We start from the raw sequence: 14,094 nt of genomic DNA, 5'->3' as shown, positions 1-14,094 counted from the left end.
CTGTTGGGACTATGCCCTGTTCTTTCTGGGTAGGGGGTCTTGTCGCTGCGCCTCTAGGTATGTTCTGAAAGGTCCCCAGATATCTTTGGGCCTGGAGGTGGGGGGGACCGTTATTGCGTATAGGTCGCTGTTTGTGGAACAGGACGCCATGCTCTTCAGCCATCCCTTTATCGATGGTGCTGTTCTGCCACCCCAATGAATGGATACCTCCCTTTTGGCCAGTAGTAAGCTTATGGCAACAAACCTGCAAATTGCCGGTGGGAACTGCTTTACATATCCCAATAGAGCAATCTCGGGCAAGGGGGTCATCGGTACCTTAACCAAGCCACTCACTATCTTATGTATTCCTACCCAGTATGAGTGTTTGCGTGGACAGGTCCAGGCGAGGTGGGCGAAGTCTGCATTTGGAGCGTTGCATCTTGCACAATGGTGCAGTCTGGCAGGGTCTATCCTGTGGAGTCTGGAGGGGGTAATGTATATCCTACGAAGAAACTTAAAGTGTATTAGTTTGTGTCGGCTATTAAGGGAGACATTTTTCGTAACTGCACAGCAGGCAGCCCACTGTTCGTCTGTGATCGGAATACCCAAGTCAGTCTCCCAGAGGATCCAAATTAGTCTGGGGGTTGCATACATATAAAATCGTGTCATCTGCATAAAATGATACTAACAATGGGCCGGTGGTAAAGTGTAAACACCTATGAAGGTGTTTCTTTTGGAAGTGCCGTATTAGTGGGTCCGTGGCTAAAATGAACAACAGAGGCGACAACGGGCCGCCCTGTCTCATTCCGCGTGAAAGTGAGAAGGGAGCCGTCAATGTACCATTTATATGAGAAATAGCATGAGAGAATGAAATAGGGTAAGAACCAGAGCAAAAGAGAAACAAATTAACATGAAAGTGACTGCAAAATCAAGGGAATTTTAGAATAGAGTGAAAAAGTCAAAGGTTAGCATTTAGAATTTGTGAGATGATGGATATCAGCCAGAGATTGTCAGATATGATGTCCCACTTATTCAGAGTGCTTAAAGGTGCACACTCTGCAAGTAGGGTGGAGGGAGAGAAAGATGAGAATGGAGAGCAAGAGGAAACCCAAAGGTATCAGAGAACAGAGTGAAAAAGAGGAAAGAAAGAGGGTGATGCAGGCAATGGTTGAGAAGAAGAGCAAATAAGGCAAAAATGAAGAGAGAGATAAAAGGAGACAAAGATGAGGATGAGAGAAGAACAGAGGGAGAAAAAGAGCAGCAGAGCTAGAAGAGAACAAGATCAAGAGAGCGAAAATACAACAGACAGTGAGACATAAAAAGTAAAAGCAAGAAAAAAAGTGAGAAAAAAACAAGATTGAAAGAAAAAAAGGCTGTTGAAAAAGAGGAAGAGAGTTAAAAGAAAACAGTGAGATAATACGGGAAAAAGAAAGTGAGAAGCTAGAAAGAGAAAGTAAGAGATAAATTAAGACCATGAAGGTTCACTTGAGTGAGGGAATGAGAGGCTGAAAAGGATAGAAGAGGGACCACATTCGTGAGAGACATGTTAGGAGAGAAAGTAAAGTGCACTGAGAAGAAAGGCTCAGTGAAGGAATTTGTGATGTTAAAGGTTTTTTTCTCATAACTATACATACTTTTCATAAAAACTATAACCAGGCGCAGGTAGCAATGTCTTTTGTACGGGATTTACTAATGAAAATCAAAACAATTACACCACTTGTAGCAATATTGATCCATTAAAAAAAATTCAGGATAAACAGTTTGAAATTATCTCACAATAGAATGATACATCGACTTTCAGTGCCAACTAGTTCTCACAATCAAATGCTGTCTGTAGACTGCTGTTTTGGGGAAAAAGTATGCCACAGAGTAATCTCAGGCACATCTGTGAAGTATAAATAGTCCAGTAATCATGATCGATACAAGACTTTGATTGCCAACGGTCTGCACTCCAAAGAGTAGGCAGTCGAAGCAGTTACAAATGGAGGCTGCATAGATTGAGAGAGAGAGAATTGACTAACTAGCCTACGGCTTAACTGGAAGATCCTATTATAAATTGATATCTTTGAGCGTAGAGGTAAGGGCTGAGGAGCACATTGGGTGTCAGTGAGTACCCGAAAGTGAATAGGATCACTCATCAGTGAGGCAGTAAAGCCAGAGTCTCAGAAAATGCAGACCACTGCCATTAATCACATGTGAGTTTTAATTGCGACAGTGCCCTGTCCCTCAGGGCCAACTAGCCCTCCTGTTACCTCCAGTAAGCCCCATACAGCTGGATTGCTGAGAGTGTTGAAAGCCATGCCACCTTTTTACACCATTCTGCAAACGCGACTCCTGGCGCACTGCTGCTCAGGGGATGAAGTTCACTTTAGTCCTGAGGGCCTCAGGACACAACAGGACCTCATTGCCCCATCAGCAATGCGCCACAAGGCGCGTTTGCAAAATGGTGTAAAAAAGGGCGTGGCCTCGGACCACCTCTCAGAAATCCCACAGTGTGCTGCTTGCTGGAGGTACCTGGTGGGCTAGTTGGCCCCTCAGGACCCATAAGATGCGAGGGGACTTCATCCCCCAACCCAAAACACGCCAGAAGGCGTGTTTTCAAGTGGTGCAGGGAGGGGGCGGGACCTCCGGTGAGATCCAGCTTCGGTTTTCTTTTTTGTTTTTTAGGAAAGGGCTGTTTGGCCCACCTTCTCTTAACATTCTTTGGGCCCGGGGACCACCTCCCCCGGGGCCTGGCCTTGTTTTATTTATTTTTTTACAGGGAGGGTGTCCCCATGCCCCTGGGTCACTTGTGACCCCGGAGACCCAATACCCCAGGACCTGGCCTTGTGTAAAAAAAGAATTGCCGGGAGGGGGGCAGCGTGGCCTCACTCCCCAGGGCCACCTCTAGCCCCGGGGACCACATCCCCCAGGGCTGCCCTTCCATTAAAAAAAAAATCAATAAACTAAAGATGAGGTGGCTTTGTGGCCCCCCTCCTGTGCCATTTGTGGCCCAGGGACCCCTCCCCCGGGAGCCGACCCTCAATTCGAGGGGAGCCCCAATGCCCCAACGGTCCCTGCTGGCTCCTCGCCTCCTGCAGGAACCATAATTGCCTTTGGGCAAGGGGAGCTGCTAACATGCAGCTCCCCTTGCCCAAAAGCAATTCTGCTTTGCTTCTTGGAAGCAAGAGCAGGTTTCCTGCTCTCGCTTCCAAGAAGCAAAGCAGAGTATGCTATGGCATAGCGGGAGACATTGCAGCTGGCTCTAGGGGGTGATGGTGCCCAGGCCATCAAGGGCTCTAGAATGGGCGCTGCGTGGCCCCCCTCCCAACGAGTACAAAGCCCCTTGGAGGTGGTGGTCCCCGGGGCCCAGGGTGTCATGAATTCACCCACCTGTACTCCGGTTTGTTCCTTCCTTGATGCTTCTATTACCCAACTCCCTCTGAACTCCACCAGAGAGGCAAGGATAGGATTCACTTGCCGCCCTGATCGAACCCCGGGGGAGGGGGAAATAGGGACAAGAGAAAAGAGAAGACAAACTGGATTCTTGTAGACCGACTTGACAATTCAGTCGTGTAGAATGTCTCTCGAGAAAGGCAAAGTGTTACTGGGCTTCAGTTTTCAGCTCGTGTATAATCTGATAAATGTACCCGATTAATCTGAACACCCTAAATAACTTCTTTAGGTCAAACATCTGCTTTGGAACTCTTAATTGGGTATACCTGAATTTCCCTTAACCATTTCTCAAAAGGATTCTTGAAACTAAAAGAAAGAATAAACCAAAATAACACTACAGGTGCACTAATAATCTGTGATTGCTCAAATTATCACATTTCCTTTACAATATTTGCTTCGTAATTTCACATTAAATATATACAAATAATAATTACAAACAAGCTCTCTGTTCCCTTTCAGTCTTCTAATCAGACTCAAGGTATTTACACAAATGTCCGTTTTACTTTAACATTCTTCACTTACTCAATGTCCTTAAAGTCCTTGGATTGTTTCAGGAAGAGTTTCAAAACGTTCTCTTGATTTATAGAAGGTCAAGAGGTCTGCCACAGTTTTCATAAAGTTTAAATTCTTACTGGTATGTGTTCAAGCATGCTAACGCTTTACCATTCAGAGCGAGGTGTTGCTTGGCAACCCTTTGTTGATTCTCATTCTTTTCTCTTTTGCAGGAAATCGGAAACAGTGCCGGGAGAGGATCTGGAGCCGGAAATTCAGAAACAGGAAGGAATGTCTGAAATGTGCTCCGGGGAGCAAGAACACAGCCGAAGACACTGAGTGAAGACAGGGAAGGAAGCAGGGTGGAGCGCTAAAGAGCTTCGGATGATCTGCCACCCAGGTTCGGAGTCAGGTGAGTGTTTTTCTTTCAAATGAGTATGTACTTGACTTAATATACCGTCGACTTTGACCAGCTTTCCATATTGATATTTAAATTATGATGAATTTCTGCCAGGTTTCATTTGCTTGCCACTTAATGCATTTTCGGGCAAAGTAATGTTTTATAACTATTTTCTATAATGTTCACCGCACTAAAAGCATTTATTACTGACAGTTTGGTGGTAATTTACATTCTACATTGTAAAACAAGCATTAGGAATGCATTAGGGCTCGGGTTTGTTTTAAGTTATAGATAATGGCATTGTAAATGGCAATGTGTTTTATACACTCTGCACTACCACTCTGCACTCTGCACTCTCAATCTGCACTCTGCACTCTCAATCTGCACTCTGCACTCTCAATCTGCACTCTGCACTACCACGCTGCACTCTGCACTACCAATCTGCACTCTGCACTACCACTCTGCACTCTGCACTACCACTCGCACTCTGCACTACCACTCTGCACTCTGCACTACCACTCTGCACTACCACTCTGCACTCTGCACTACCACTCTGCACTCTGCACTACCACTCTGCACTCTGCACTACCAATCTGCACTCTGCACTACCAATCTGCACTCTGCACTCTCAATCTGCACTCTGCACTACCACTCGCACTCTCAATCTGCACTCTGCACTCTCGCTCTGCACTACCACTCTGCGCTCTGCACTACCACTCTGCGCTCTGCACTACCACTCTGCACTCTGCACTACCACTCTGCACTACCGCTCTGCACTCTGCACTACCACTCTGCACTCTGCACTACCACTCTGCACTCTGAACTACCACTCTGCACTCTGCACTACCACTCTGCACTCTGCACTACCAATCTGCACTCTGCACTACCACTCTGCACTCTGCACTACCAATCTGCACTCTGCACTCTCAATCTGCACTCTGCACTACCACTCACACTCTCAATCTGCACTCTGCACTCTGCACTCTCGCTCTGCACTACCACTCTCGCTCTGCACTACCACTCTGCGCTCTGCACTCTGCACTACCACTCTGCGATCTGCACTACCACTCTGCACTACCGCTCTGCACTCTGCACTACCACTCTGCGCTCTGCACTACCACTCTGCACTACCGGTCTGCACTCTGCACTACCACTCTGCACTCTGCACTACCAATCTGCACTCTGCACTACCAATCTGCACTCTGCACTCTCAATCTGCACTCTGCACTACCACTCGCACTCTCAATCTGCACTCTGCACTCTGCACTCTCGCTCTGCACTACCACTCTGCGCTCTGCACTACCACTCTGCGCTCTGCACTACCACTCTGCGCTCTGCACTACCACTCTGCACTACCGCTCTGCACTCTGCACTACCATTTTGCACTCTGCACTACCACTCTGCACTCTGCACTACCAATCTGCACTCTGCACTACCACTCTGCACTCTGCACTACCAATCTGCACTCTCATTCTGCACTACCAATCTGCACTCTGCACTACCACTCTGCACTCTGCACTACCACTCTGCACTCTGCACTACCACTCTGCACTCTGCACTACCAATCTGCACTCTCACTCTGCACTACCACTCTGCACTCTGCACTACCACTCTGCACTCTGCACTACCAATCTGCACTCTCACTCTGCACTACCACTCTGCACTCTGCACTACCAATCTGCACTCGCCACCAGACACGGCGGACTCGTGGAAAATTAATGAAGTGACCTAGAGGGTGAGGATGGGATACTTTGCTACCATCGAGTTCGTAGAAGAACAAGATTACATACGAAAAACAAGCAGCACAGAAAGCATCACTTTCGCGATTGCAATTGTTTAAAAAAAACAGATCTGATGCATGTGATTCTCTACATTGCTGGCCGGCTGTTCATGCGCGCACACAGAGCTGAAGGGAAAAAAAACACAGCAGTGCACACGCTCCCAGCACCATCTGCCTTCAATTACCGGCACCTCGGAAAGCTGGTAATTGAGGATTTATGTATTCTTCTGCGCGTGTCCAAACACTTTATGCAGATTTTATATACACTAAGCACAGGGGTTTGAGGCTATGAAAGATTGCACCTATCCATTAGTGTCCAATTTGTATCTAGAAAGTTTAGGTGCTAAGGACAGGAAATCCAAGACCTCTCGATCTCCCTAAGACTAACAAGTCTCAAACAATCAGAAAAAAGATTTGTCCAGCACTCTTTAACACATGGTATTACACAAAATAATCATACTAATTTATAATAAACAATGTTGTGGCATGATATTCCAATGATTGTAGTCCCAATCAATGACGAGTCTTCAGTGGAAGAGTAATAAAGTCTTTATTAATTTCAACAAAAGATTCTTTCTTCATAAAAGACAGACTGTAGCCGATGCCTACGCGTTTCGTCCATCAAAGGACTTCTTCAGGGCGAACTGATAACTGTCTGAAATTCTTAGTATGTTGGAAGAAAGGTTTTTACTTTTTCTTCTCAAGGTAACAATTTGTATTTAGTTACTTTCTTGGCACATTTGGTGCGATCCCAAGTCGCTGATTTGCTTATAGATTTAATGCAAGGTTTCTCCTGATTAATATCACTTTTTCTTTTCGATGAGCATTTGACTGTAGTCAGCTGGCTTTTTACAAGTCCAACATATTGCATTTAGTTTTGCAGCTCGCTTAGTGGCGTCGTGTCCTGCCGCGATGCAGGAAGTGGACATTGACAAATTCCTAAGGCCTATGGCGTGCTGCCTTACTTAAAAACAGCCTTGCCTGGACCAATTACCATGCACATGGCAAAATACCACACGCAAAAACCGCGCGCTTTCAGGAATGTATCCTACAGAAGTCTGGAAGCCCCAATAGGGTCGGAACTCCTCCCACTGCTGACGCAGTGGCGGAGGCCTCGCCCTAAAAACCAGTATTCACAACCATTGTACTAATGCGATCCCCAGTGTACACGCTGACAGATTATATATTTATTGCTCCATTACGTATCCTTTGATGTTGGGAAGGAAGACTTGTGTCAACAAATTTTTTCATACTTCCGTTTCAAATTGGTTAGACACGCTCTAGTAGCTCCAGGGAGTTTCCCATTTCCGGAACTACGCTCCAGTGCGCATGTGCACGGCCATAATTTCACATTTAAGCCGAGTCCCTCTTTGTCATCGGTGATCTTCCCGCGCACTGACATACACGTCAGGTAAGAGCACATCTCCCCGTTTGGATTCCGAGGCCATGTAACAGAGCACAGTTACTGTAGGGTGACCAACTGGCATTGGTGCAAATTCAGGACGGTGAGGGTAAAAATTCAGGACAAAGGGTCAAAATTCAGGACAAAAATTCAGGACAGGAGGTCAAAATTCAGGACAAAACTTCAGGACAATTGGATACGTTTTACAGACACATCAGAGGTCGCGCAATAGTATATAAGTAAGCCCAGCCATATCCAAACATATTCAACTATTTGCAAACCTATCCATCATGTATCCTTCCATCTATCATTTCACTCATCCATCCCTTCATCCATCCTTTCACTCATCCATCCATTATCCATCCATCCACCCTTTCACCCTATCCATCTGTACACTCATCCATCCACTCTTCTACCCATCCATCCTTTCATCCAGCCATTTACCCTTTCACCCATCCAGCCATCCTTTCCCGTACTCATCCATCCACCCAGTCACTGATTCTTTCACCCATCCACCCTTTCAGTCATCCATCATCCTCCCTTTCTCTCTCCATCGACCCTTTCACTTAGCAATCCTTCCTTCCATCCATCCACCACCCATCCATCTACTCATTCACTCATGAATCCATCCATTGACCCTATCACTCATCCATCCTTTCTTTCATCCATTTATCCTGTCACTCCTTCACTCATCTATTCATCCTTTAGTCCATCTACCCTCCCTTTCACTCATCCATCCTTACATCCACCCTTTCACTCATCTGTCCATCCATTCAGCCTTACACTTATCAATTCATCAATCCATCCATCATTTCACTCATCCATCCATCCACTCACTCACTCATCCACCTTTTTACTCATCCATCCTTTCACTCATCCATCCACCCTTTTACCCATCCAGCTACCCTTCCACCCACACATCCAGCTATTTACCCTTTCTCTCTTCCATCCTTTTTTTTTTTTTTGCAGAGTTTTATATAGCGCAAACTAGACCCGAACTGAATCAGGTATCAGAGCGCTTTACATAGCACCAGTTACGTTACATGAGGACACGCATTCATTTTTAGGCACGGGGAGATTAAGTGATTTGCCCAGAATCACAGGAGGTTTTTGGTGTCGTTACCGAGACTCGAACCCAGATCCCCAAGTCCGAGGTCGAGCGCCCTAGCCGTTAGGCCAACCCCTATCCTTCCACCACTCATCAATCCAACCATCCTCTCCCATTATCCATCTATTCAATCTTTCATTCATCCATTCACCCTTTCACTAATTCATCCACGCATCCCTTGACTTACTCACTCGCCCATCTTTTCACATTAATTTTGAGCTGAGCCTTTTTGAGCTGCAGGAGCCATTCCAGGACTGGGACAGAAGCCACCCAGGGCAGAGACAGGTCCACCACAGGTGGGGAGGGTGGGGGGAGGGGAGGGACAGGAGCCATCACTGGGGAGAGGGAGGGCAGGAGGGGGACCAGGATCCACCAGGGTGGGCACAGGGGTGGGCATGCGGTATTCTAGTATCATCTTGGTCTCTTCCAGGGTGGGGTCGGGCTCCTCACTCCCTCCTGGACAAGACAATGAGAAGTCAGTCTCTCTTTCCAAAATTTTACTTTTGCCCAGGGCATGTGCAAGCTGTGCACCTGCACAGGGCCACCAAACCCCAGGGGCCACCACGCCAATATATATCGTTAATATATTAATCCTCTGAGGATGGATACATATTTGCGTGGTGGCCCCTGGCAGGGATTTGGCGGCCTCCGGCTCTGTTCCACTTCTAAACACCCTGACCCCCTCCCCTCTTTACTGGCCTGCGCGCTCCGCCCCGCCCGGACCCCTCTTCCGGGCGCCCTACCTACGCTCCCTGCCCAGGGCCACCATGAGCCTAGAGCCGGCCCTGTTTTGCCATCTCCCACTGCGATGTACAGTACATAAAGGAGATACTCCAAGAGAACTGATTTAACTGATTTTCCTCCATACTTGGTTAACCAGTGTGGTGCGATTGTGCCATTTCTTTATTTTATTACATGAAAGTCTTCATGTTTGAAGAACCGAGGTTTGTTTATAATTTAGTGACAGTAATTTAGCTCTGTGCTGTGAAGAGAACCATGCGCTGCCTCGGTGTAATCAGGGCCGGTTCGAGGATGTTTGGGGCCCTGGGCAGAAAGGGAATATCTCACACAAATTGCAGAGACATTGCACATTCAGAGCTGTTTGCATCTGAATCGATGCCCCTGCTCCTGAAGCTGCAGCCCCTCCCTCTCAGTCAACTTCAAGCACTTCTTAACAGCTCATCAAGGGCTGGAGGTGTGAGGGCAGGGGGCTGCAGCTTCAAGAGCAGGGGCATCTATTCAGATGCAAACAGCCCTGAATGCGTCATGTCAAGTCAAGAAGGGAGGTGAGTGGAAGCTGTGCCGGCGTTAGGGAGGTGCGACCGGTGCCCGGTTAAAATTACGGACAAATGGCGTCCGTTAAAGAATCCTTCACGGCAACGGACAGACGGCCGAAATTACGGACTGTCCATGAAATTTACGGACGGTTGGTCACCCTAAGTTACTGGTGACAGCAGCAACTGGAGTCTTACTCATGGCCCCCTTTGTTTTCTTAATACCTACAGGAGATCGTGTGCCTGTCAGACCCGACGGCATTGACGGACCTACTCCTATTTGGACTGCTCGTAGTCCCCGACAAAATACCAGGGACCTCGCGCCAAGTTTACATATTGCCGGTGAGATTTGTTGCTATGTGTAGTTAACCGGCCGCGCCTTCTGCGTTTACATCGGCCTGGTTTCTTACTCGACTCTTCCCTCTTTCTTTAATCCCTACAGCTCAAAGCCATACACATCGCTACAGGTATGGGCACACGAGTCATTTCCTTTTCTTTTTCCACCCCTTACTTATTTACAGCTACTCTCGGGGATCGCATTATAGAATCTGTAGAGCCGCATCCGGCTTTTTGTACTGAGCACACTGTTTCTTGGCATTAGCTACGCATTGAACGTGACTGTTGCCGTTTGTTTTGATGTGAAGTGTATTTAACCGTGCATGCACTGTACCGTGACGGAGTTCTACCTTAAGTGCCTCCTTTTCCGCCCTTGTAGATTGTTGATGATGACTTTTCACTCACACTGTTCGGTGCACGTTGCAGATTTCGCGTGTCATTGTAGAAATGGTAATAATTGTAATATGATCACTGTGTACCATCATTGCCTTCTAGCAACCTTTCAGGGATAATGTCCTAAATTGTGCGATGTTGACTTGTTCGACATAGACGTTCGTGTGCCGTTTTTTATTGTCAGATGTACTAAGTTATGTCACGCCACCACCAGCATGGTCACACGCCGGCTAGCCCACGTTATGACTTAGACTACCTAAATCATTGCATCGCACAAACGTTTAAACCTACGTGGTTCTTTATAATTATCACCTGTTTAACGGTCACTTGAAGCCCTTGGGTCACTCGGGACGTTACACAAACATGTAGGCAATATTTATTTCTCTCCAAGTACTCGGTAAAATAGGGTCTGATCCTTTTACCCTGAACAGTCCTTCACTACACCACTCTCACCATGGACTGGATGCTCTTCATTCACAACGTCACAGGCGATCCACATGGTTTTAATGTGGAGGTCACACGTATTCCCCCTCGTTATTTTGCACATCCCTTTGTGTTATCCCGCACCTTTTCCCACAGTAATGTCTGTACTTTGGTGCACATTCTCACATATGTAGACACTTTCATGCGGAGGTCAAGATTATCACACACGGGCCACTTTACTTCATTTTTTTCCCCCTTTCTTTTTCGTTCACAGTGCTGCTTGCTTGTTGTAGTGCCTCTACATACCAAAAACTTGTATATTGATTTTGTAATTACTTTCCTATTGTTGTATATCCTTCACAGCCCTGATGAGTCACAGGTCATCCTGTTGACGAAACACGTGTCGGCTGATGTTCTATTTTGAAAAACAAAACAAGATGAATTATATGAACTAAAATATATTACCTTCTAAAGAACCCTGGTGTCTCCTTTGTTTGTTGTCACTTACTACTTAACACCAACCAGTGTGTTTTTTGTACATTTGACGTGTGCACAGTACTTGCTTAATCAGGTGAGTGTTTAGGCACGAAGCAAAGCATCGGGAGCCAAGTGGGTGGGGTTTAAATTGCTTTGGGTCTCAGGTTTTCTCACGTGTGCATGTGAAGGTGATTTGGGCCTTACATCTTTCCCAAGTAATTCACATGTACATGCCAAGACCGTTTACACATGCAGGAAATGCCTCCTGCCCCCCAAAGGTCTTCGTATGTGACAGGGTTTTTCCGGATGCAAGGCATGGAAAGATCTGACCAATCTTGGAGTATGTACATGTGTTTCTGTTTCCAGGATCTTTCTGACACATCATAACCCTTCCAGTCAATTAAATACTGTAATCGACCATGTATACGTTTTGCATCTATAATGCGATTTTCTTCATATGCAATATTGTCTGCAACTACAACAGGTGGAGGAGGGTTGTCTTTTCGTGTGGACTGATGTAATGACTGATATTTTCCTACGTTTCTGGTGTTTCAGCTAGTTAGCTATAAAGTAATTACTCATCACAGTCCCTTCCCAGAATGCCTAACAACAAAACACCACATTCAGACTACCTATCTGAGAAAGGAATAACATAAAAGCAGAAGAAGACACGGAGCCCCTCCCCGATCTCCTGGGTGCACAAGAGAAAGACGGCTCTGTAGACTGAGTATGGCTCTCCTCCTCCCTCACCCCCGAGCAACGCGAGGGTTGTCGCCAGTTGCTAGGGCAGTTCTGCGACCATTTGTCCCTCGTCCCCGACGTCACCAGCTGGTGTGTCCACGATGTGGACACCGGGGACAGCCCTCCGGTACGGCACAGAGCCTACCGCGTTCCTGACAGAGTCCGAGCCTGCATCCAGGCCAAAGTTTCCAAAATGCTAGCCCTGGGAGTGGTCGAGGCCTCTTGACAGTCCATGGGCCAGCTCCGTGGTCCTGGTTCCGAAGGCGGCTGCCCCTGGCGAGGCTCCCGAGCTAAGGTTCTGCGTGGACTACCGCGGGCTCAACGCAGTCACCAGGGCCGACGCTCACCCCATTCCCCGAGCAGACAAGCTCATTGACCGCCTGGGGTCGGCTCGCTATCTCAGCACCTTTGACTAGACTAACGGGTACTGGCAGATCGCACTCACAGAGGGGGCCCTGGAGAGATCCGCGTTCTCTACCCCGGATGGTCACTACCACTTCTGGGTGATGCCTTTCGGAATGAAAAATGCCCCCGCCTCCTTCCAGAGGCTGGTTAACCAGATGCTGGCTGGGTTGGAGGACTTCAGCACCGCATATCTGGACGATATCGCGGTGTTCAGCGCCCACTGGTCCGAACACCTCCAGCACCTCTGGGAGGTGCTGATGGCCCTGCGTCGTGCGGGCCTCACCATCAAGGCCAGTAAGTGTCAGATCGGACAGGGGTCCATGGTCTATCTGGGGCACCAGGTCGGAAGCGGCCTAGTGGCCTCCTCCAACCCAAGATCGATGTGATTGTTGCCTGGGAGGCCCCCAAGACCCAGACGGAAGTGCAGGCTTTCCTGGGGCTCACGGGGTACTACCGAAGATTTATAAAGGGGTATGGCAGCATCGTAGTCCCCCTCACAGAATTCACCTCCAAAAAGCAGCCACAGAAAGTTAGCTGGACTCCCGCCTGCCAAGAGGCGTTTGACACCTTGAAAGACGCCATGTGCACCGCCCCGTACTGCAGGCCCCCGACTACTCCCGAGAGTTTGTGGTCCAAACGGATGCATCCGAGCATGGCATCGGAGCCGTCCTATCTCAGGTAAACGACAAAGGCCTGGACCAGCCAGTAGCCTTCATTAGCCGGAGGTTACTCCCTCGAGAACAAAGGTGGACCACCATCGAGCGGGAAGCCTTTGCTGTGGTTTGGGCCCTGAAGAAGCTGAGGCCCTACCTGTTCGGTACTCACTTCCGGGTCCAAACTGACCATTGACCCCTCCGATGGCTAATGCAAATGAGGGGAAAACCCCAAACTGTTGAGATGGTCCATCTCCCTCTAGGGGATGGACGTCACTGTTGAACACCGGCCTGGTGCTGACCACGCCAACGCGGACGGCCTGTCCCGATTCTTCCGCCTCATTGAAGAGAACCCCCAAGGGGATGGGTAGTTCTCTCTGCCTTTCAGCTGGGGGGGACGCGTGTTGGACCCGGCCTCGTGGCGTGGCTCCACCCGTTCCCCAGCACCCCGTTAGCCCCGTCCTGCACCCCGAAGCACCCCTGGTCGTCCAGTTCCCTGTCCGCCCTGCTACCCACACGCCCCTACTGACAGACGACCATCCCCGCATTCCGCCATTCCTCCTTCCCGGTCCCGGGCGCCCTGAACCTGCATTCCCCCAGGACACCCGGCCGCCATTAACCGTCTCAAGAGACATGACTCCAGCCCCAGCGGAACTTAGACTTCAGACGTACCATGCCCGGCTGGGGGGTAGAGGGCCTCCTGAATAAGATAAGCCCAAGGAGTTTCGATTGCACCTCTGGCCTCCCCTGGGAGACTAGTTTCTCTCACACCTCTGGCCTCCCCTGTGGGCTGGTT

The 14,094-nt window shown here is 48.4% G+C and overlaps 1 long non-coding RNA gene across 1 annotated transcript in view; it reads left to right on the top strand.

The window, feature by feature from the left end:
• Positions 1-14,094, top strand: part of LOC144806020 (uncharacterized) — a 36,321-nt gene that overhangs the window by 6,921 nt on the left and 15,306 nt on the right. The window contains exon 2 of the long non-coding RNA XR_013605650.1: positions 4,140-4,318. This is a non-coding gene — a long non-coding RNA (uncharacterized LOC144806020). The remainder of the gene's footprint in view (positions 1-4,139; positions 4,319-14,094) is intronic.

Source organism: Lissotriton helveticus, assembly GCF_964261635.1.
Source record: "Lissotriton helveticus chromosome 1_1 unlocalized genomic scaffold, aLisHel1.1 SUPER_1_unloc_4, whole genome shotgun sequence".
Classification (NCBI taxonomy): domain Eukaryota; kingdom Metazoa; phylum Chordata; class Amphibia; order Caudata; family Salamandridae; genus Lissotriton; species Lissotriton helveticus.
The sequence above is the reverse complement of the archived record's forward strand: the minus strand, read 5'-3'. Positions and strand labels throughout refer to the sequence as shown.